The sequence below is a fragment of the Coregonus lavaretus genome (genome assembly GCF_964263955.1).
Source record: "Coregonus lavaretus genome assembly, chromosome: 11".
NCBI lineage: Eukaryota > Metazoa > Chordata > Actinopteri > Salmoniformes > Salmonidae > Coregonus > Coregonus lavaretus.
In genome coordinates, this window is record NC_139998.1 from 39,820,623 (window position 1) to 39,841,399 (window position 20,777).

The following is a 20,777-nucleotide window of genomic DNA, read 5'->3' on the forward strand; positions in this document are numbered from 1 at the left end:
GTTCTTGGATGGTTGGGAGAAGTTGCTCTCGGAGGATGTGTTGGTACCATTCTTTATTCATGGCTGTGTTCTTAGGCAAAATTGTGAGTGAGCCCACTCCCTTGGCTGTGAAGCAACCCCACACATGAATGGTCTCAGGATGCTTTACTGTTGGCATGACACAGGACTGATGGTAGCGCTCACCTAGTCTTTCAATTCATAAAGAACTGGCCATTGTGTTGTGTGCCTTTCTGCAGATCCACAAAGATAAGCTGAATGCCCCAAACAATCGGAAAGGGGATTCATCAGAGAAAATGACTTTACCCCAGTCCTCAGCAGTCCAATCCCTGTACCCTTTGCAGAATATAATTCTGTCCCTGATGTTTTTCCTGGAGAGAAGTGGTTCCTCGCTGCCCTTCTTGACACCAGGCCATCCTCCAAAAGTCTTCGCCTCACTGTGCGTGCAGATGCACTCACACCTGCCTGCTGCCATTCCTGAGCAAGCTCTGCACTGGTGGTGCCCCGATCCCACAGCGGAATCAACTTTAGGAGACGGTCCTGGCGCTTGCTGGACTTTCTTGTGCGCCCTGAAGACTTCTTCACAACAATTTAACCTCTCTCCTTGAAGTTCTTGATGATCCGATAAATGGTTGATTTAGGTGCAATCTTATTAGCAGCAATATCCTTGCCTGTGAAGCCCTTTTTGTGCAAAGCAATGATGATGGCACATGTTTCCTTGCAGGTAACCATGGTTAACAGAGGAAGAACAATGATTTCAAGCACCACCTTCCTTTTAAAGCTTCCAGTCTGTTATTCTAACTCAATCATCATGACAGAGTGATCTCCAGCCTTGTCCTCATCAACACTCTCACCTGTGTTAACGAGAGAATCACTGATATGATGTCAGCTGGTCCTTTTGTGGCAGGGCTGAAATGCAGTGGAAATGTCTTTTTGGGATTAAGTTCAATTTCATGGCAAAGAGGGACTTTGGAATTAATTGCAATTCATCTGATCACTCTTCATAACATTCTGGAGTATATGCAAACTGCCATCATAAAAGCTGAGGCAGCAGACTTTGTGAAAAGTAATATTTGTGTAATTCTCAAAGCTTTTGACCACGACTGTAGTGGTCTACATCGTTAACATTCTGGTGTATTCCGCTACGTGCGCCGAGCATGTGTCCCTGGTTCGCAAAGTGCTGGCCCGACTGTTGGAACATGACCTTTATGCCAAGGCAGAAAAGTGTCTGTTTTTCCAACAGTCCGTCTCCTTCCTCGGATACCGCATTACCACCTCAGGTGTGGAGATGGAGGGAGATCGCATTTCAGCCATGCGTAATTGGCCGACTCCAACCATGGTAAAGGAGGTGCAGTGCTTTATTGGCTTTACCAACTACTATCTGAGGTTTATCCGGGGCTTTGGCAAGGTCGCAGCTCCCATCACATCTCTGTTGAAGGGTGGGCCGTACCGGCTCCGCTGAGGCTGACAGGGCCTTCAGTAACCTGAGGGTTCTGTTCACCTCAGCCCCGGTACTGGCCCATCCCGATCCATCACTACCGTTCGTAGTGGAGTTGGATGCGTCCGAGGTAGGGATAGGCGCTGTCCTATCTCAAAGCTTGGGCACGCCACCCAAGCTCCGCCCCTGTGCCTTCTTCTCCAAGACGTTGTTGATCGGGATCTGTTGGCTGTTGTCCGAGCCCTGACCGTCTGGAGGCACTGGCTCGAGGGGGCGAAACACCCTTTTCTCATCTGGACGAACCACCGTAACCTGGAGTACATCTGAGCAGCGAAGAGGCTGAACCCTCGCCAGGCCAGGTGGGCCCTATTCTTCACCCGGTTTGATTTTACACTATCCTACATCCCGGGTACGAAGAACGTGAAGGCAGACGCACTGTCACAGCTGTACGACACAGAGGAGAGGCCCATAGACAACACCCCCATATTCCCGGCCTCATTCATTGTGGCGCCGGTAGTATGGGCGATGGACGCAGACATAGAGGGGGCGTTACGCACAGAGCCATCTCAACCTCAGTGTCCAGCTGGGCTGCAGTACGTGCCGTCTCTTGTCCGTGACCGTCTGATCTATTGGGCACACATGTCACCCTCCTCTGGTCACCCAAGTGTCGTTCGTACAGTGCGCTGCCTGACCGGAAGGTACTGGTGGCCTACCTTGGCTAAGGACGTGAGGGTGTATGTTTCCTCCTGCTCGGTGTGCACCCAGAGTAAGGCACCTAGGCACCTCCCAGCGGGTAAGTTACAGCCCTTACCAGTTCCACAACGGCCATGGTCCCACTTGAGTATTGACTTCCTTACTGATCTTCCCCTCTCTCAAGGTAATACCACTATCCTGGTCGTTGTGGACCGCTTTTCCAAAGCCTGCCGCCTCCTTCCTCTGCCCAGTCTCCCCACGGCTCTGCAGACCGCAGAGGTCCTGTTTACACACGTCTTCCGGCACTACGGGGTGCCAGAGGACATAGTGTCTGACCGGGGTCCCCAGTTCACATCCAGGGTCTGGAAGGCGTTCATGGAACGTCTGGGGGTCTTGGTCAGCCTGACCTCTGGTTTTCACCCCGAGTCTAATGGGCAAGTGGAACGGGTGAATCAGGATGTGGGTAGGTTCCTGCGGTCCTACTGCCAGGACCGGACCGGGTAGTGGTCGGTGTTCTTGCCATGGGCCGAATATGCCCAGAACTCTCTCCGCCACTCCTCCACTAACCTAATGCCATTTCAATGTGTTTTAGGTTATCAGCCGGTTCTGGCACTGTGGCATCAGAGCCAGACCGAGGCTCCTGCGGTCGATGACTGGTTTCGGCGCGCGGAGGAGATGTGAAACGCTGCTCACGTCCACCTCCAACGCGCCGTGCGTCGCCAGAAGGCCAACGCTGACCGCCACCACAGTGAGGCCCCGGTCTTTATACCAGGTGATCGGGTCTGGCTATCGACCCGGAATCTGCCCCTCCACCTGCCCTGCCGGAAGCTGAGCCCGTGGTTTGTGGGGCCGTTCAAAGTTCTGAGGAGAATAAACGAGGTTACCTATAGGTTATTACTCCTGCCAGATTATCGTATTAACCCCTCGTTCCATGTGTCTCTCCTCAGGCCGGTGGTGGCTGGTCCGCTCCTGGAGTCTGAGGTGCGGGTGGTCCCTCCACCCCCTCTGGACATCGAGGGTGTCCCGGCGTACTCCGTCCGTTCCATCCTGGATTTGAGGCGTCGGGTGGGGGGCCTTCAGTACCTCATGGAGTGGGAGGGGTACAGTCCGGAGGAGCGGTGCTGTGTCCCAGTGAGGGATATCCTCGATCCCTCCCTGTTGCGGGATTTACACCGTCGCCATCCTGCTCTCCCTGCTCCGCGTCCTCCTGGTCGTCCCCGAGGCCGGTGCGCTTCAAGGGGGGGGGGGGGGTACTGTCACGACTTCCTCCGAGGCTGCCTCCTCTCCTTGTTCGGGCAGGCTTCGGCGTTCGTCGTCACCGGCCTTCTAGCCACTGCCGCTCCTCATCTCATCATTCCATTTGTTTTGTCTAGTTTATTACACACACCTGGTTCATATACCCTCATCAGTACCTGTATAAGTGTTCCCTCTGCCCCCTTGTCTTTGTGCGTGATTATTTATTGTGAGGATAGTGAAGCTCAGTGGAGCTCCTTGTATTTTTTATCGCCAGGGTAATTTTCCCCATGTGCCTTGTTGGTTCCAGTGCGCCTGTTTTGCGTACTGGACTTTGTTTTCCTGAATAAATCCCGTTATTCTGTGATTTACCCTCCTGCGCCTGACTCCTTCAAATCACCCATCACAATAATATGACATTTGAAATGTCTTTATTATTTTGGAATGTTTACTGTTAATTTCTTTTTTCACTTCTGTTTATTATCTATTTCACTTGCTTTGGCAATGTAAACATATGTTTCCCATGCCAATAAAGCCCTTAAATTGAATAGAGAGAGAGAGAGAGAGAGAGAGAGAGAGAGAGAGAGAGAGAGAGAGAGAGAGAGAGAGAGAGAGAGAGAGAGAGAGAGAGAGAGAGAGAGAGAGAGAGAGAGAGAGAGAGAGAGAGAGAGAGAGAGAGAGAGAGAGAGAGAGAGAGAGAGAGAGAGAGAGAGAGAGAGAGAGAGAGAGAGAGAGAGAGAGAGAGAGAGAGAGAGAGAGAGAGAGAGAGAGAGAGAGAGAGAGAGAGAGAGAGAGAGAGAGAGAGAATAATTCACAAAATGGGACAAACACCAAATTGAGACTGCATGCAGAATTCTGCAAAAATATCCTATATAGAGAGAGAGTCTGAGCAGGGGCAGGTCCAAAGAGCAGAGGCAGGGGAAAGAGAGACCTACAGTATGGGCTGTCGGGAAAAGGACTTACTTGTGGGACTTGTGGTTCAGGAGATTGTCATCCAGGTCGAGCAGGGTTGGTTGGCTGATGACTCTCCTGTTATACAGCATTGTGTTCCTCCTCAAGGAGAGAGGCGACTGAGAGAACTTCACCCACATCTCTTCCAAAATCCCCGTGCCAGTCTGCATGCCCTGGAACACACAAGATAGCACACAACAGAGGCCATTCAAAACACAGGAGCATCAGGATATGATATGACATGTCTTTAGAAAAGGTTTCAGTCATTCATTAGCAAGAAAGGAGATAAATAGCCTACTCATTACTGCCTACAACGGTATGTAAGCAAACTAATTAATCAATATCTATCTAATATTTTCCTGTCTGACAAGTAGGATTGCTGCAGCTATACATTAGACTTGTATAAGTGGTAATGATACTGGGACCATTGGAGTATTTAGCCTACGGTCCATAACCATTGTGCTGTATGGAAAGCCTCTCTTGATAATTGTACTCACATAAAAAAATAAAAAATATATGCCATTTAGCAGACGCTTTTATCCAAAGCGACTTACAGTCATGCGTGCATACATTTTTGTGTATGGGTGGTCCCGGGGATCGAACCCACTACCTTGGCGTTACAAGCGCCGTGCTCTACCAGCTGAGCTACAGAGGACCCATGGAGAAATAGGCTATGAACTAGATCCCTTTTTACATCTGTGATCTGCTCATTAGCCTGTGGGCTCTGTATGCATAGAAACTGCACCTTCAGGACATTAGCTTTTGTATGTTTTTCCAGGGAATGTCATAATGATTGCAGATAATTGCTCTACAGGCAACTGCACCTGCTTACTCAACCGTCTTATTAGCACAAGCACATTAGAAGCTACTCCTCTAAGGATGAGGAGGAGACCACCAGTAGCAGATCCACAGAGGGTGTCATTCACCAGGGTTGTTTGTTTTTCTCTGCGGCTGTCACCAAACTGATGAAACGTGGCGTGCTTTACAAAGGGACATGGTTATGCAAATATAAGAGCAAATACTGTTGACACATGACATGATGATGAAACATGTTTTGAAGCAGCCTTGAGAACACCGCTAGTCGCAAGTGCCTCTCAGCCTGCTATACTATGTCCATGCATCTATTTAGCCTAAATGGAGTGATGGCGTCCCGCTCTAGTATAGGACTCAATAGGACTACGATGAAACAGATCCTCTGCTCTCATGCAGTCTCTTTAGAGCAGGAGTGATGTTTTCATCCAGAATCGCCTTCATGACAGAACAAATAGTGTAGCAATTTTCCTCTTCTTTAATCCTGTGTTGAAGCCATGTTTTCTTTCCATCCAGTATCCTTGTTTCCTCCATGTCAGAGCAAATAAGTGGAATGACTGCTCAACATGCACAGAGAGCAGGGTAGAGAGGAGAGCTGGAGAGCTGGGTGCTGTGGCCACAGCAGCTCCATGACTCACGGGAGGAGACTCTGTCTAAAGCCATGACACAAGGAAGTGTGTGTGTGTGTGTGTGTGTGTGCGTGCGCGTTGTGTGTATTGTGTTTGTGTGTCTGGACCCGCCATACCCCCTGAGAAACAGCATATATTTCACCAATAACACTCGTCAGTGGAAAGCAGACCAAGCCCTTTCAAAATGAGTGGTACATAGTGTGCAAGGGATAGCTGTTCAATAATTTAGACCGCAGATGAGGGTTACATGTGCAGAATGCATAGAGCCCTGGCTGTTTGCTTGGGGAGGAAAATCTATTCTTCCCCTGTTTGCATGTGGAGGCAACATCGACCATTTCAATTGCTGCCTTGCTTCATGCTCTGCACGAGGATGTATTTAAACCGCTCTTCCTTTTCTCATTTTGGCACATTTGAACATGGTATTTAGAGAAGGACCACAGATATGTGAAATGGAAATGTGGCGAACATGTAAAATGGCTAATCAAAAAAAGGAAGTATCTGATATGTCTGTGAGCACAAGCTGCTTTCTAAATGACAAAATACCTTCTCTATCTGAGAATAACGAAATGACAATACCCCACATAATCCACATTAGACAGAGCAATATGAACAACCCAACAAGCCCACAACAAACAGAGTGTTTGGTTAATATCTACAAAATAATAGCCTATGAGCTACCAAGTGCCAATTACATCGAGAGAGAGACTTGAGAGACAGCTTCACCGTTTGGACCACTGGCTCCCTCTACCCCCTCCAGTTCAACTGCAGGGTCGTATGACATTACATGGTTCACAAATCATTAAGTTGTCCCCCACGATGAAATTGGGGAGGGGACAGTGGATCTGTCTCTGTCCGTTAGTACGTTCGTTCGTCACATGCAATATCTCAGACAGCACTGGCACGACTTTGACAAAACTTGGGTGAAGGATGTGTCTTGCGATTGAGATCCGGCATTTACAAAATTACACTGATTGGCCAGATGATGGAGCTATAACAAGTGAGTGAAAATGCTAACATAGAAAGGTCACGCCACTAATCCCGTTTGACCTAAAGTAATGAACTTCGGAACATAGGTCCCTCTCCTCCCAAGGAACAAAGTTGGTCCACCATGATGGATTTTCACCATTTAGAATTTTGTGAAACACACTTAAACCGCTTCTCCTCTGGCATCGAATGACCGATCTACAAGAAACGTAATATGTGGCATCTATGGACAAAGGTCTCTGAACGCAATACTTTCCAGACTAGTACCTAAAACAACGTTAACGTGGGCGTGGTCTTGCACATAAATTAGTTAATGATATTCGTATTGTAACAAAATTTGGTACACATGTTGCAAACATTGTCAAGACTCAACATATGCAAGAACATTCATATCGACCACACGGTGGCGCTAAAACGTGCACGTTTATATTTATTGATCTCAAATCAAATCAAATTGTATTTGCCACATGCGCCATATACAACAGGTGTAGACATTACCACTTACTTGCTTACTTACAGCCCTTAACCAACAATGCATTTATTTTTAATAAAAAAGTAATATAAAACAACAACAACAAAAAAGTGTTGAGAAAAAAAGAACAGAAGTAAAATAAAATAACAGTAGGGAGGCTATATACAGGTGGTACCGGTTCAGAGTCAATGTGCGGGGGCACTCACTAGTTGAGGTAGTTGAGGTAATATGTACATGTGGGTAGAGTTAAAGTGACTATGGATAAATAATTAACAGAGTAGCAGCAGCGTAAAAAAGATGGGGTGGGGGTGGGGGGGCAGTGCAAGTAGTCCGGGTAGCCATGCTTAGCTGTTCAGGAGTCTTATGGCTTGGGGGTAGAAGCTGTTGAGAAGCCCTTTGGACCTAGACTTGGCGCTCTGGTACCGCTTGCCATGCTGTAGCAGAGAGAACAGTCTATGACTAGGGTGGCTGGAGTCTTTGACAATTTTGAGGGCCTTCCTCTGACACCGCCTGGTATAGAGGTCCTGGATGGCAGGAAGCTTGGCCCCAATGATGTACTGGGCCGTATGCACTACTATGTAGTGCTTGCGGTCAGAGGCCAAGCAGTTGCCATACCAGGCGGTGATGCAACCAGTCAAGATGCTCTCGATGGTGCAACTGTATAACTTTTTGAGGATCTGAGGGCCCATGCTAAATCTTTTCAGTCTCCTGAGGGGGAATAGGCTTTGTCGTGCCCTCTTCACGACTGTCTTGGTGTGTTTGGACCATGATAGTTCATTGGTGATGTGGACACCAAGGGACTTGAAGCTCTCAACCTGTTCCACTACAGACCCGTCGATGAGAATGGGGGTGTGCTCTGTCCTCTTTTTTTTCCTATAGTCCACAATCATCTCCTTTGTCTTGGTCACGTTGAGGTAGAGGTTGTTATCCTGGCACCACACGGCCTGGTCTCTGACCTCCTCCCTATTGGCTGTCTCATCGTTGTCGGTGATCAGGCCTACCACTGTTGTGTCGTCGGCAAACTTAATGACGGTGTTGGAGTCGTGCCTGGCCATGCAGTCATGGGTGAACAAGGAGTACAGGAGGGGACTGAGCACGCATCCCTGATGCCCCCGTGTTGAGGATCAGCGTGGCAGATGTGTTGTTACCTACCCTTACCACCTGGGGGCGGCCCGTCAAGAAGTCCAGGATCCAGTTGCAGAGGGAGGTGTTTAGTCCCAGGATCCTTAGCTTAGTGATGAGCTTTGAGGGCACTATGGTGTTGAATGCTGAGCTGTAGTCAATGAATAGCATTCTCCCGTAGGTGTTCCTCTTGTCCAGGTGGGAAAGGGCAGTGTGGAGTGCAATAGAGACTTTTAACAAGGCACACCTGTTAATTGAAATGCATTCCAGGTGACTACCTCATGAAGCTGGTTGAGAGAATGTCAAGAGTTTGCAAAGCTGTCAATCAAGGCAAAGGGTGGCTACTTTGAAGAATCTCACATATAAAATATATTTTGATTTCTTTAACACTTTTTTGGTTCCTACATGATTTCATATGTGTTATTTCATAGTTTTGATGTCTTCACTATTATTCTACAATGTAGAAAATAGTAAAAATAAAGAAAAACCATTGAATGAGTAGGTGGGTCCAAACTTTTGACTGGTACTGTCTATTAACGCAATGAAGGTGCCAGATCTCTTGGCTTTGAAGAAGATCTTAATTAACTCCTAGCCATGCACACAGATCTCCACCATCTCAACATGGCTTCTCCAGCCCATAGAGACACCATGGTTTCAAATCTTACCGCCAGATTTCCCAACACACTATGTAGTCTGTATTGTACCGCCCACTCTATTTACATTTCTGTGAACATTCTTTTGGGGATTTACGGTAAGGGGGTTATTTCCTTAGATTATGACCAGCCTCCTCTCATTTTCAGCCACTTGTAAATCATATCTCCTTTCAATACCCATGTTTGAACACATCATTTTTCCCTGAAATACGTGATACAAAGCAAACAGCACTGTCTGGAGCCTCTTGGACCCTTGTTTGTGGAGCCCATGTGTCTAGTCTACTGATGCTGGTTAATTTATCCTCTAATGTCCCTGTAGAAATCACTGTCTATACTTTGTACAGATTGTGCCTCCACACTGTGGTGGCCACTCATTGAAAACAATAACTCCCTAATGGTCTTGTTAACAGGTTCACGCACTTCTATCAGGACAACAAACAGTCCACAAACAGTCACACACACACACACACACACACCCACACACACAGTCACACACACACACAGACACCCTGCAACATTGATGTAGCGTAGGCGTAACTGTGTCTGGGATTTGACATTTGGTGTTGCTTTTAAAAGGCTCTCTCGTCATGACTCTTTCATTTGGTATTACCGTAGATCCTGATTAATATTGGATGGAGTCTGCCTTTCCCAGTGAAAGACTGACCTTAAGAACATGTATTCTGAGGTCACTGCCCTGATGTTTGAAGTTGATGTGCTGGCTCTCTTCTCCTGTATATGTATGTAGTCCCAATAGGAAAGCTAGGTCTGAGGAAGTTTGATATACAGTATATCCTTATTGTAAAGTCACCCCATATGTATTTTAAGTTGTAGTTATTAAACTCAGCTCTAGTGGAGTGCCCTGTGACCTTTTGGCACCTCTCCACAATCTGAAAAACGTTTACATAAAAAATGAATTAATTAAGTAAACTATTTGTCCTCTTCTTATAATATATAATAATAATATGCCATTTAGCAGACGCTTTTATTCAAAGCGACTTACAGTCATGCGTGCATAAATTTTTTTTGTGTATGGGTGGTCCCGGGGATCGAACCCACTACTTTGGCGTTACAAGCGCCGTGCTCTACCAGCTGAGCTACAGAGGACCACAAGTTCTTCAGTTTATGACAATATTTAGAATGAAGTACCATAAAAGAGAAATACAACCGATAGTTTGTGAGGAAGCAAGAAACTCCAGAAACCTAATCAAATAATTTGGTGATAATTTATTTTGGTACTCGTTTTTCTTAATTCATGTGTGTCCTTAAGAAAAATAAGACAATTCATTTGCGCGTAAAAAACAAAAGACAACTCAGCAGACATTCTCCCTTTCTAGTTGGAATTGCAAAGCTAAGGTGATTAGAGGTAAAATCTTGGTGATGCAAATTAGATTCCTTTCATGATTTCCCTTCTTTTGGAATTAACAATCTTACTGCATCAATAAATAGAAAACCCAGAGGCATGGTAGTGAATGGAAAGCTTCAGTGCAAAGGCTAAAGCCAATATGGCTTCCAATATGCATTTGTCCCAATTTGAGCCAGTTTCTGGCTTGTGTCTGGTCCGAAAACACATAAATCTATTCATATTTTGACAGGCTATCACTCAGAAAACAAATAGAATAGAATTAGCTGATGTAATGAGGTCAGTCCCAGGAATCCCCCTTGAATACAGTTCTGGATATAAAAAAGGAAAGAAATCCATGTGTGAATGAAGTGCAGAATATTTCTGGACACAGTTGTTTAAAATATTATCCTACTAGTATAAAACACCCCTTATTTCTCCAAGCCTGCACACCAAACCCAGCATAGTGTTAACTCAGTGGTAAGCTGCTCCCAACAATGACCAACTCTCTGATTCAGTGACTGTCTTAGAGGATAATTAAGCTTCTACTCACTGATGAATCCCATAGCCAATACCAAGTCTCACACAAACCACTAATTGGCATGAATTAACGGTGAACTGAGGTCGTTTCTTCACCGACTGCTCAGGCAGCACATAAAGAGCAGCAGAGAGAAAGAGAGAGAGAGAGAGAGAGAGAGGGCCCACTTGAATTCACTTTACAGTCTAATGGTCTGCCAGACGTCTGACACTGCCTGACGATATTAGTACAGACTTTTTAATCAAGAAACATTCAGGCTTTTGCCCAACCCTAAAGTGCATGTAGCAAACATCTGGCCCACCACCTGTTCTACTTGCTGGGCCATCCTAATGAAAAGTCTGATTTTCTCATCCATTAGTCCATATCCCCCCACATTCAGCTTCTGATCATATACCCAACATAGCAACACCCAGTGGGCGCTACTCTAGCCAGCTGGACTGAGTCTTCTGAGTCATTGACTGTGCTATAGTGAGAAAATTAGGTATAAAGTCTGAATGTTTTCAAATGACTAGCTTAAATTGCTGTCAAAATTAGCTTGCTGTATTCTACAGAGACAGTTATATTGCTTATGGAACTTTCAATATCACTCAAACCAGGAATTACAGAGGGAAAAAAGTATTTGATCCCCTGCTGATTTTGTACGTTTGCCCACTGACAAAGAAATGATCAGTCTATAGTTTTAATGGTAGGTTTATTTGAACAGTGAGAGACAGAATAACAACAAAAAAATCCAGAAAAACGCATGTCAAAAATGTTATACATTTATTTGCATTTTAATGACGGAAATAAGTATTTGACCCCCTCTCAATCAGAAAGATTTCTGGCTCCCAGGTGTCATTTATACAGGTAACAAGCTGAGATTAGCAGCACAGCTCTTTGGCATCAACTCAACTCGCGGTGTTAGGAGGAGGAGGAATGCTGCCTATGACCCCAAGAACACCATCCCCACCGTCAAACATGGAGGTGGAAACATTATGCTTTGTGGGTGTTTTTCTGCTAAGGGGACAGGACAACTTCACCGCATCAAAGGGACGATGGACGGGGCCATGTACCGTCAAATCTTGGGTGAGAACCTCCTTCCCTCAGCCAAGGTATTGAAAATGGGTCATGGATGGGTATTCCAGCATGACAATGACCCAAAACACACGGCCAAGGCAACAAAGGAGTGGCTCAAGAAGAAGCACATTAAGGTCCTGGAGTGGCCTAGCCAGTCTCCAGACCTTAATCCCATAGAAAATCTGTAGTGGGAGCTGAAGGTTCGAGTTGCCAAACGTCAGCCTCAAAACCTTAATGACTTGGAGAAGATCTGCAAAGAGGAGTAGGACAAAATCCCTCCTGAGATGTGTGCAAACCTGGTGGCGAACTACAAGAAACGTCTTTTTTTTTTGGGGGGGGGGGGGGGGGGGGGGGGGTGAAATAGAGTATTTCAATATTCAATCAACACCCTAATCCTCCTGATATACAGTGGAGGAAAAAAGTATTTAGTCAGCCACCAATTGTGCAAGTTCTCCCACTTAAAAAGATGAGAGAGGCCTGTAATTTTCATCATAGGTACACGTCAACTATGACAGACAAATTGAGATTTTTTTTTCCAGAAAATCACATTGTAGGATTTTTTATGAATTTATTTGCAAATTATGGTGGAAAATAAGTATTTGGTCACCTACAAACAAGCAAGATTTCTGGCTCTCACAGACCTGTAACTTCTTCTTTAAGAGGCTCCTCTGTCCTCCACTCGTTACCTGTATTAATGGCACCTGTTTGAACTTGTTATCAGTATAAAAGACAACTGTCCACAACCTCAAACAGTCACACTCCAAACTCCACTATGGCCAAGACCAAAGAGCTGTCAAAGGACACCAGAAACAAAATTGTAGACCTGCACCAGGCTGGGAAGACTGAATCTGCAATAGGTAAGCAGCTTGGTTTGAAGAAATCAACTGTGGGAGCAATTATTAGGAAATGGAAGACATACAATACCACTGATAATCTCCCTCGATCTGGGGCTCCACGCAAGATCTCACCCCGTGGGGTCAAAATGATCACAAGAACGGTGAGCAAAAATCCCAGAACCACACGGGGGGACCTAGTGAATGACCTGCAGAGAGCTGGGACCAAAGTAACAAAGCCTACCATCAGTAACACACTACGCCGCCAGGGACTCAAATCCTGCAGTGCGAGACGTGTCCCCCTGCTTAAGCCAGTACATGTCCAGGCCTGTCTGAAGTTTGCTAGAGTGCATTTGGATGATCCAGAAGAGGATTGGGAGAATGTCATATGGTCAGATGAAACCAAAATAGAACTTTTTGGTAAAAACTCAACTCGTCGTGTTTGGAGGACAAAGAATGCTGAGTTGCATCCAAAGAACACCATACCTACTGTGAAGCATGGGGGTGGAAACATCATGCTTTGGGGCTGTTTTTCTGCAAAGGGACCAGGACGACTGATCCGTGTAAAGGAAAGAAGTAATGGGGCCATGTATCGTGAGATTTTGAGTGAAAACCTCCTTCCATCAGCAAGGGCATTGAAGATGAAACGTGGCTGGGTCTTTCAGCATGACAATGATCCCAAACACACCGCCCGGGCAACGAAGGAGTGGCTTCGTAAGAAGCATTTCAAGGTCCTGGAGTGGCCTAGCCAGTCTCCAGATCTCAACCCCATAGAAAATCTTTGGAGGGAGTTGAAAGTCCATGTTGCCCAGCGACAGCCCCAAAACATCACTGCTCTAGAGGAGATCTGCATGGAGGAACAGGATCACTTTGCTATGGAAGAGCCTGTACCACATTTTAATAAAACGGTGCTATAGAAAGTTATATCATAAATATACCCTGTAGAGTAAAACATTACCATCAAGGTCAAGATTAACTGGGGTGCACAAACGGACCCATGGCACTCATCTCAAAAGGGGAAGGTATTCTGGCAATGTGCCCCCATATCCACTGGCTACCTCTGCAGCCCAATTTAATGTCTCTTATCTCTGATGGTCTAAACATTATATCTAATTTGTCAATTAGGGGGAGGTAGGGTGAGGTAGGGTGAGGTAGGGGGAGGTAGGGGCAGGTAGGGGCAGGTAGGGGCAGGTAGGGGAGTTAGAGGTGGTAGATCGAAGTAGGGGGAGGTAGGCTGAGGTAGAAGAGGTAGAGTGAGGTAGAGGGAGGTAGAGGAGGTAGAGGGGGGTAGAGGGAAGTAGAGGAGGTAGAGGGAGGTAGAGGGAAGTAGAGGAGGTAGAGGGAGGTAGGGGGAGGTAGGGGGAGTTTTTTTTTTTTAGGATCCCCATTAGCTGATACCGTAACGTTAGCTAATCTTCCTGGGGTCCAACACAGAACTAAAAAGACATTACAAACAATTACAATTTACATTAAGACATTACAACCATTTAACAAGTAGACCTTACAGACAATTAAAATACCTGACAGGTAATATATTTAACATTCAGTAGATGGCCTCTAGTATCAGTCCGGTCATATGGTCGATCACATTAGATGTTATTTTATTGAATTCTTGAAGGTAGATTTACTTTTTGCCTGAGTAATGTGAGTTGGTAAAACATTCAGTGATGGTTCGGTACAAAACTGTAGATTTTAGGAGATTTGTCCTTGGCCTGAGGGTTATCAGATGCCCTGAATTTGCCTGTCTGGTTTGGTGGTTGTTTTAGTTGCTAGTATACACTAATTGGTATGTGAAATACTGTGGTATCTTGAAAAATATAACATCCCTAAAGACAGTCAAAAGACTCAATAGTAATTTGTGTTCAACAGGAAGCCATGAGATATTCTGATGCATTTGGTTGACATTCATTCGGATAGAGAAGAGCGTTGGAGCTTTTTTAGGTATTTTTTTGCGGCAGATGCCCATATGACTGGACAGTACTCTAGGTGTGATAAAACCAGAGGTTGAATCACCTAATTCAGTGCACATAACCTTTTATTGTTACAGCAATGCCCTTACCCATTTTAATTACAATATTATCGGTAACATTTTACTTGACACCCAGTGTCATAACACGATATGACATGGTCATAACCATGTCATAATATGTCATAACACTGTCATGACCCATATATTTACACCTGTTGTGACAAATATTTCGTTATTTTATGGCTGGTTATGACACCTACTGTACATAAGAGTGTCAAAACCCACATTTATTTAAATTAGTTTTTTCCCTGCCAAGAAGTTTGCTTTCTTAAATACTTTGTTGTTGTTGTAATGAATTCTTTACAGTCATGTTTTTTTCATAATATTTTCAATAACTTGTAGAAAATACAAATGTATGACACTGTCATGAAGTATTATGACCATCCTGTGTCACTTTACTTGGACTAAGAAAATACACTTTATGACACTGTCAAGAAGCATTATGACCGGCCTATCACGTACATGCCCTTATATCAGTCATCAGTCAAAAAGAGGGTGTCTTGTCCTGCTCCTGAAATCAGCTCCTGCATTCATCCCAGTCATAAGCAACAGAGCATTGGTGTAGGTACATGTCTGACATCAATGTGTGCGCAATTACAATGATAATTTAATATGATCAATTAAAAATATATATATATAACATAAACATACTGTTGACAAGTAGGCTATGGTGTAATGGAATGTTTTGCCTTGTGTGGTAGGTTTTGTGGGTTTTGACACTCTTATGAAGGTGTCATAACCAGCCATAAAATAACTACCGTGGTAGGTTTTGTGGGTTTGTACACTCTTATGAAGGTGTCATAACCAGCCATAAAATAACGCAATATGTCACAACAGGTCTAAATATGAGTCAGGACAGTGTTATAACCATATTATAACAGTTTATGACAGGATATGTCAGCAGCTATGACATATTATGACATGGTTATGACCATGTCATAACGTGTTATGACGCTGGGTGTCAAGTAAACTGTTACCAAATTATCTATATGTTCAGACCAGGATAGAGCGGTATTAACGTGATGCCAAGTAGTTTGGTATTTTTAACTTGTTCTACAGGCATCCCATTCATCAACTCATTTACTTGTGGGTCTCCAGCAAGCGTAATACACTGAGTATACAAAACATTAGGAACACCTTAATTTGCGCTAAGGCCGTACTCGTAGAATGCTCTTCTCTGTAGGCATGCTGGTAACCCGTTATCAGACCATTACATGAAAAATAACCCTGGATTTGTACAGATACATTTTTTTCCAAGAATTTACTTAACACAGGCAGCAAGCTTATAGGGTGACTATTAGGACCAGTGAAAGCTGATTTTTTAAAAATCTTTAGGTAGTGGAATAACCTTTCACTCTTTCCAGACTTCTGGACACACCCTACAGATCAAGCAACTATTAACCTCATCCACAAATGAGTCCTGGTTGAACCCCTTGTAGGACCTCTGTAAATTACTTTAGGGCCAGCCTTTGCTAGTTTGGTTTTTCTCATGAGTGCCACCAAGTTATGATCACTACAACCTAGTGCCAATAATATAGCCTTAGAACAATGTTCAGCCATATTGGTAAAAATATTATCAATAGAGGTTGATGATGTGGTACCGGATCTATTAGTGAACATTCTGGTTGGTAGTGTCATAACTTCAGTCAGGTTACATAATCAGTCAAGTTAATCCCAGCCCCCGTCCCCGCAGGAGGCCTATTGCCTTTGGTAGGCCGTCATTGTAAATAAGAATTTGTTCTTAACTGACATGCCTAGTTAAATAAAGGTTAAATTAAAAATTAAAAAAACATACATTGGCCACAGAAAGAAGCGTTTTCCTCAGTGGACATATTCAATTATATTCAAATCGCCCCCAAAATATATTTCCCTGGTTTCATCAGATACAAAGACTACACAGTATAGGCCTACGGCACCAAAGTAGTTGAGAATTGATCTATGAACTGGCCCCAACACAGCATAAATAACATTGTAAAGAGTGGTGTGTAAGATATACTTTAAAGATGCCCTGATCACAGCCGTTGAAGGTGCTCTCCATGGTGTAGCTGCGGCGCACGCCGATCTCCCTCCAGACCACCACCCGGGCCGTGGCCTCTCGGGACTTCTCTACCAGGTAGTTACAGCTGTTGAAGGAGAACACCGGGGCTATCCGGTCCAGACTCTTAGGGATGGTCAAGAAACAAAGACAGAGGGAGAAGAAATGGGCTTTAATACAGTGGTGGGTATTCTTTACACTGTTTAGCCATTGAAGCCCAAATCATGTAGGTAAAGAAAGGTTGATTACCATCATGATTCATTGAGGCTCTAATAAATGATAGATACATGCTGTATACTATATGAATTAATAGTTTTATAATAATAATAGTTTTAACTACATTATAACATTTCCAAGACAGCAGCACATTTTCTTCCCCTAAACAAAGCTTGATACTGTAGTTGGGTAATGACCAAGCTTAACAGTAATTCTACTTCAAATATCCACTAATAGTTAACCTATATCCTGGGTCCTCCTTCAGAGTGGCAGTATTGACAGCAGAACCTGACTGCCACACAGTCTCCTTAACACTACAGCCATACAGGAACACATTCTTCTTCCGCGAGTGGCCATGGTAATCACACCTGTGGAGGCAACATGACAGAGATACTGTAGAGGGGGACAGAGGAGCCCAGAGAGAAGTCTAATGTCAGAGAGGAGAACGGCCTCTAGCTGTGATGATGGCCTTAAAGGAACACAAGGTTCTGGGCTTGATTGAACCTCATTAATCTAACAGTGATCACACAAATGACAATGTTTTGAGAGCCATTGTGAGATAATAATTATGTAACTTTAGTACAAATGCAGTCGACTGTCTAGTCAGAATGGGCATTAACCGCATCAATTAACATCACAGGCACTTACAACAAAGAGAAGTCAAACACTACAGACGTAGGATCTTAATTTGAGCCAGTTTTCTACAGCAAGAAAATAATCCTGCAGCAGATTCTAATACTGGACATTTTTATATGGGTTGATACATTTTTCCTTAGGGCAAATCAAGTATGACATTTCAAAGGTAAAAAAAAAAAAAGGAAGATTTTTTGTAACTCAAATACTCTACAAGTTTGCATTTCCTGCGGTGCACTAAAAGAGTGATCAAATTAAGATCCTACATCTGTTTCAATCAATTACATGCATTAAGCAATTGTTTTGTTCTGTGATAATAATACAGTTTCATGCTCATAATTATGTGCAGGTACACTGGGTGATTATAAAATAATAAACTGTTAATAACAGATCAATTCATTTGAAAATCAAGCTAATTACTTCATGATATTGCTGCCACACAATTTACTTCTTCATTTCACACTGCAGGAAAAATATAGAATCAAACCCATAGCTGGGATAGTTTCTTATTCTTTATGTTTACACTGATGGCAAGTAGTAAAAAGCCTTTGTTTCATTATGAACTTGGATTTAACATGGTTTTCCTTCACATCAAGGTTGAAGAGACGCACAACACATTTTCAGTTAGAGAAATAAACCTGTCCGATTGTTATAACAATAGTATATAGGCCTAAGTGAGTTAGCTAAATTAGTAAAACATTTTCTAAAACAGTTCTATCAAGTCTACTGTATGGTTAGAAGGGCTGAACAACTGGAGCTGTACTGTAGATGTTTCCCTGAGTTGACATTCTGGAAACAAAGCAAATGGTTGTTGGAGTTGAGAGAGTTCACAAGTTCAGGGGAGGTGAATCAGACTGACAAGGGACGTTGCATTACCTATCTGAATGAACAACAGGGGTGATTTGTGCATACATATTATGTTCAAAACGTTGTGTATGCATACTATATGCGTGTCACTGAGTGTTTATGTGGGAGGGTGAGGTAGAAAGACAGGGAGAGAGAGAGAGAGAAACAGAGAGAGAGAGGAATCTATTTGTTCTACAGATACGGTGAAGCTGTTTGTTGAGTGACCTCTCACCAGAGGCGTCCTGCCGATGCTGTTGAGGTAGTAGAGGAAGCCTTTGGCGTGGTAGATAGTAGGGCTCAGGATCAGGCTTTATCCACTGTCTGTTCAGATCCTCACCGTTCAGAGCAGCGGTGACTGTTAACAACACAACAGAGATACACTACATGACCAAAAGTATGTGGACACCTGCTCGTCGAACATCTAATTCCAAAATCATGAGCATTAATATGTCCCTTTCTTTGTGCAGGGGGGCATTGTCATGAGGGCCTTCCCCAAACTGTTGCCACAAAGTTGGAAGCACAGAATCATCTAGAATGTCATTGTATGCTGTAGTGTTAAGATTTCCCTTCACTGGAACTAAGGGGCCTAGCCCGAAACATGAAAAACAGCCCCAGACCATTATTCCTCCTCCACCAAACTTTACAGTTGGCACTATGCATTCGGGCAGGTAGATGGTGAAGAGTGATTCATCACTCCAGAGACCGCATTTCCACTGCTCCAGAGTCCAATGGCGTCGAGCTTTACATCACTCCAGCTGACGCTGAGCATTGCGCATGGTGATTTTAGGCTTGTGTGCGGCTGCTCGGCCATGGAAACCCATTTCATGAAGCTCCCGACGAACAGTTATTGTGCGGATGTTGCTTCCAGAGGTAGCGAGTGTTGCAACCGAGGACAGATTATTTTTACAAGCTACGCGCTTCAACACTCGGCGGACCCGTTCTGTGAGTTTGTGTGGGCTACCACTTCGCGGCTGAGCCTATGTTGCGCCTAGATGTTTCCACTTCACAATAACAGCACTTACAGTTGACCGGGGCAGAAATTGTCAAACTGACTTGTTGGAAAGGTGGCATCCTATGACGGTGCCACGTTGAAAGTCACTGAGCTCTTCAGTACGACCATTGTTTGTCTATGGAGATTGCATGGCTGTGTGCTCGATTTTATACACCTGTCAGCAACAGGTGTGGCTGAAATCGCAGAATCCACTAATTTGAACGGGTGTCCACATACTTTTGGGTATATAGTGTATTTTCAAGCAGATTTAAGTCAAAACTGTAACCGACTTCTTGGTAAGCAACTCCAGTGTAGATGTGGCCTTGTGTTTTAGGTTATTGTTAATCTGAAAGGTGAAATCATCTCCCAGTATCTGGTGGAAAGCAGACTGAACTAGGATTTCCTCTAGGATTTTGCCTGTGCTTAGCTCCATTCTGTTTCTTTTTTATTCTGAAAAACTCCCCAGTCCTTAACGATTACAAGCATAACATGATGCAGCCACCACTATGCTTGAAAATATGGAGATTGGTACTCAGTAATGTGTTGTATTGGATTTGCCCCAAACATAACACTTTGTATTCAGGACAAAAAGTTACATTATTGGCAGTATTACTTTAGCGCCTTGTTGCATGTTTTGGAATGTTTTTTATCTGTATAGGCTTCCTTCTTTTCACTCTGTCAATTAGGTATGTATTGTGGAGTAACTACAATGTTGTTGATCCATTTTCAGTTTTATCCTATCTCAGCCATTACACTGTAACTGTTTTAAAGTCACCATTGGCCTCATGGTGAAATCCCTGAGCGGTTTCCTTCGTCTCCGGCAACTGAGTTAGGGAGGACGCCTGTATCTTTGTAGTACCTTCCCAAGTTCTCCCATGTCTCCCCGGTCCTCCGCACACTCCACTGGCTTCCAGTCGAAGCTCGCATCCACTACAAGACCATGGCGCTTGCCTACGGTGCAGCAAGAGGAACTGCCCCTCCCTACCTTCAGGCTATGCTCAAACCCTACACCCCAACCCGAGCACTCCGTTCTGTCACCTCTGGTCTCTTAGCCCTCCCACCCCTATGGGAGGACAGCTCCCACTCAGCCCAGTCCAAGCTCTCCTCTGTCCTGGCACCCCAATGGTGGAACCAGTTTTCCCCTGAACCTAGGACGTCAGAGTCCCTGCCCATCTTCGGAAAGCACGTGAAACCCTACCTCTTCAAAAAGTATCTTAAATAATTATTTTGAATTATTGTATTTTGAAAATTACATATCTTGACAACTTGGGACTACGTC

General features: G+C 44.4%; 1 pseudogene across 1 annotated transcript in view; it reads right to left on the reverse strand.

Annotated features, from left to right (window-relative positions):
• Window positions 1–4,320: 4,320 nt before the first annotated feature.
• Window positions 4,321–20,777, reverse strand: part of LOC311137544 (cytosolic carboxypeptidase 4-like) — a 226,011-nt pseudogene continuing 209,554 nt past the window's right edge. The window contains exons 18-21 of the transcript in view: window positions 18,735–18,862; window positions 17,271–17,396; window positions 16,774–16,951; window positions 4,321–4,485 (exon numbers count right to left, since the gene is read on the reverse strand). The product of the transcript in view is annotated as a cytosolic carboxypeptidase 4-like (transcript). The remainder of the gene's footprint in view (window positions 4,486–16,773; window positions 16,952–17,270; window positions 17,397–18,734; window positions 18,863–20,777) is intronic.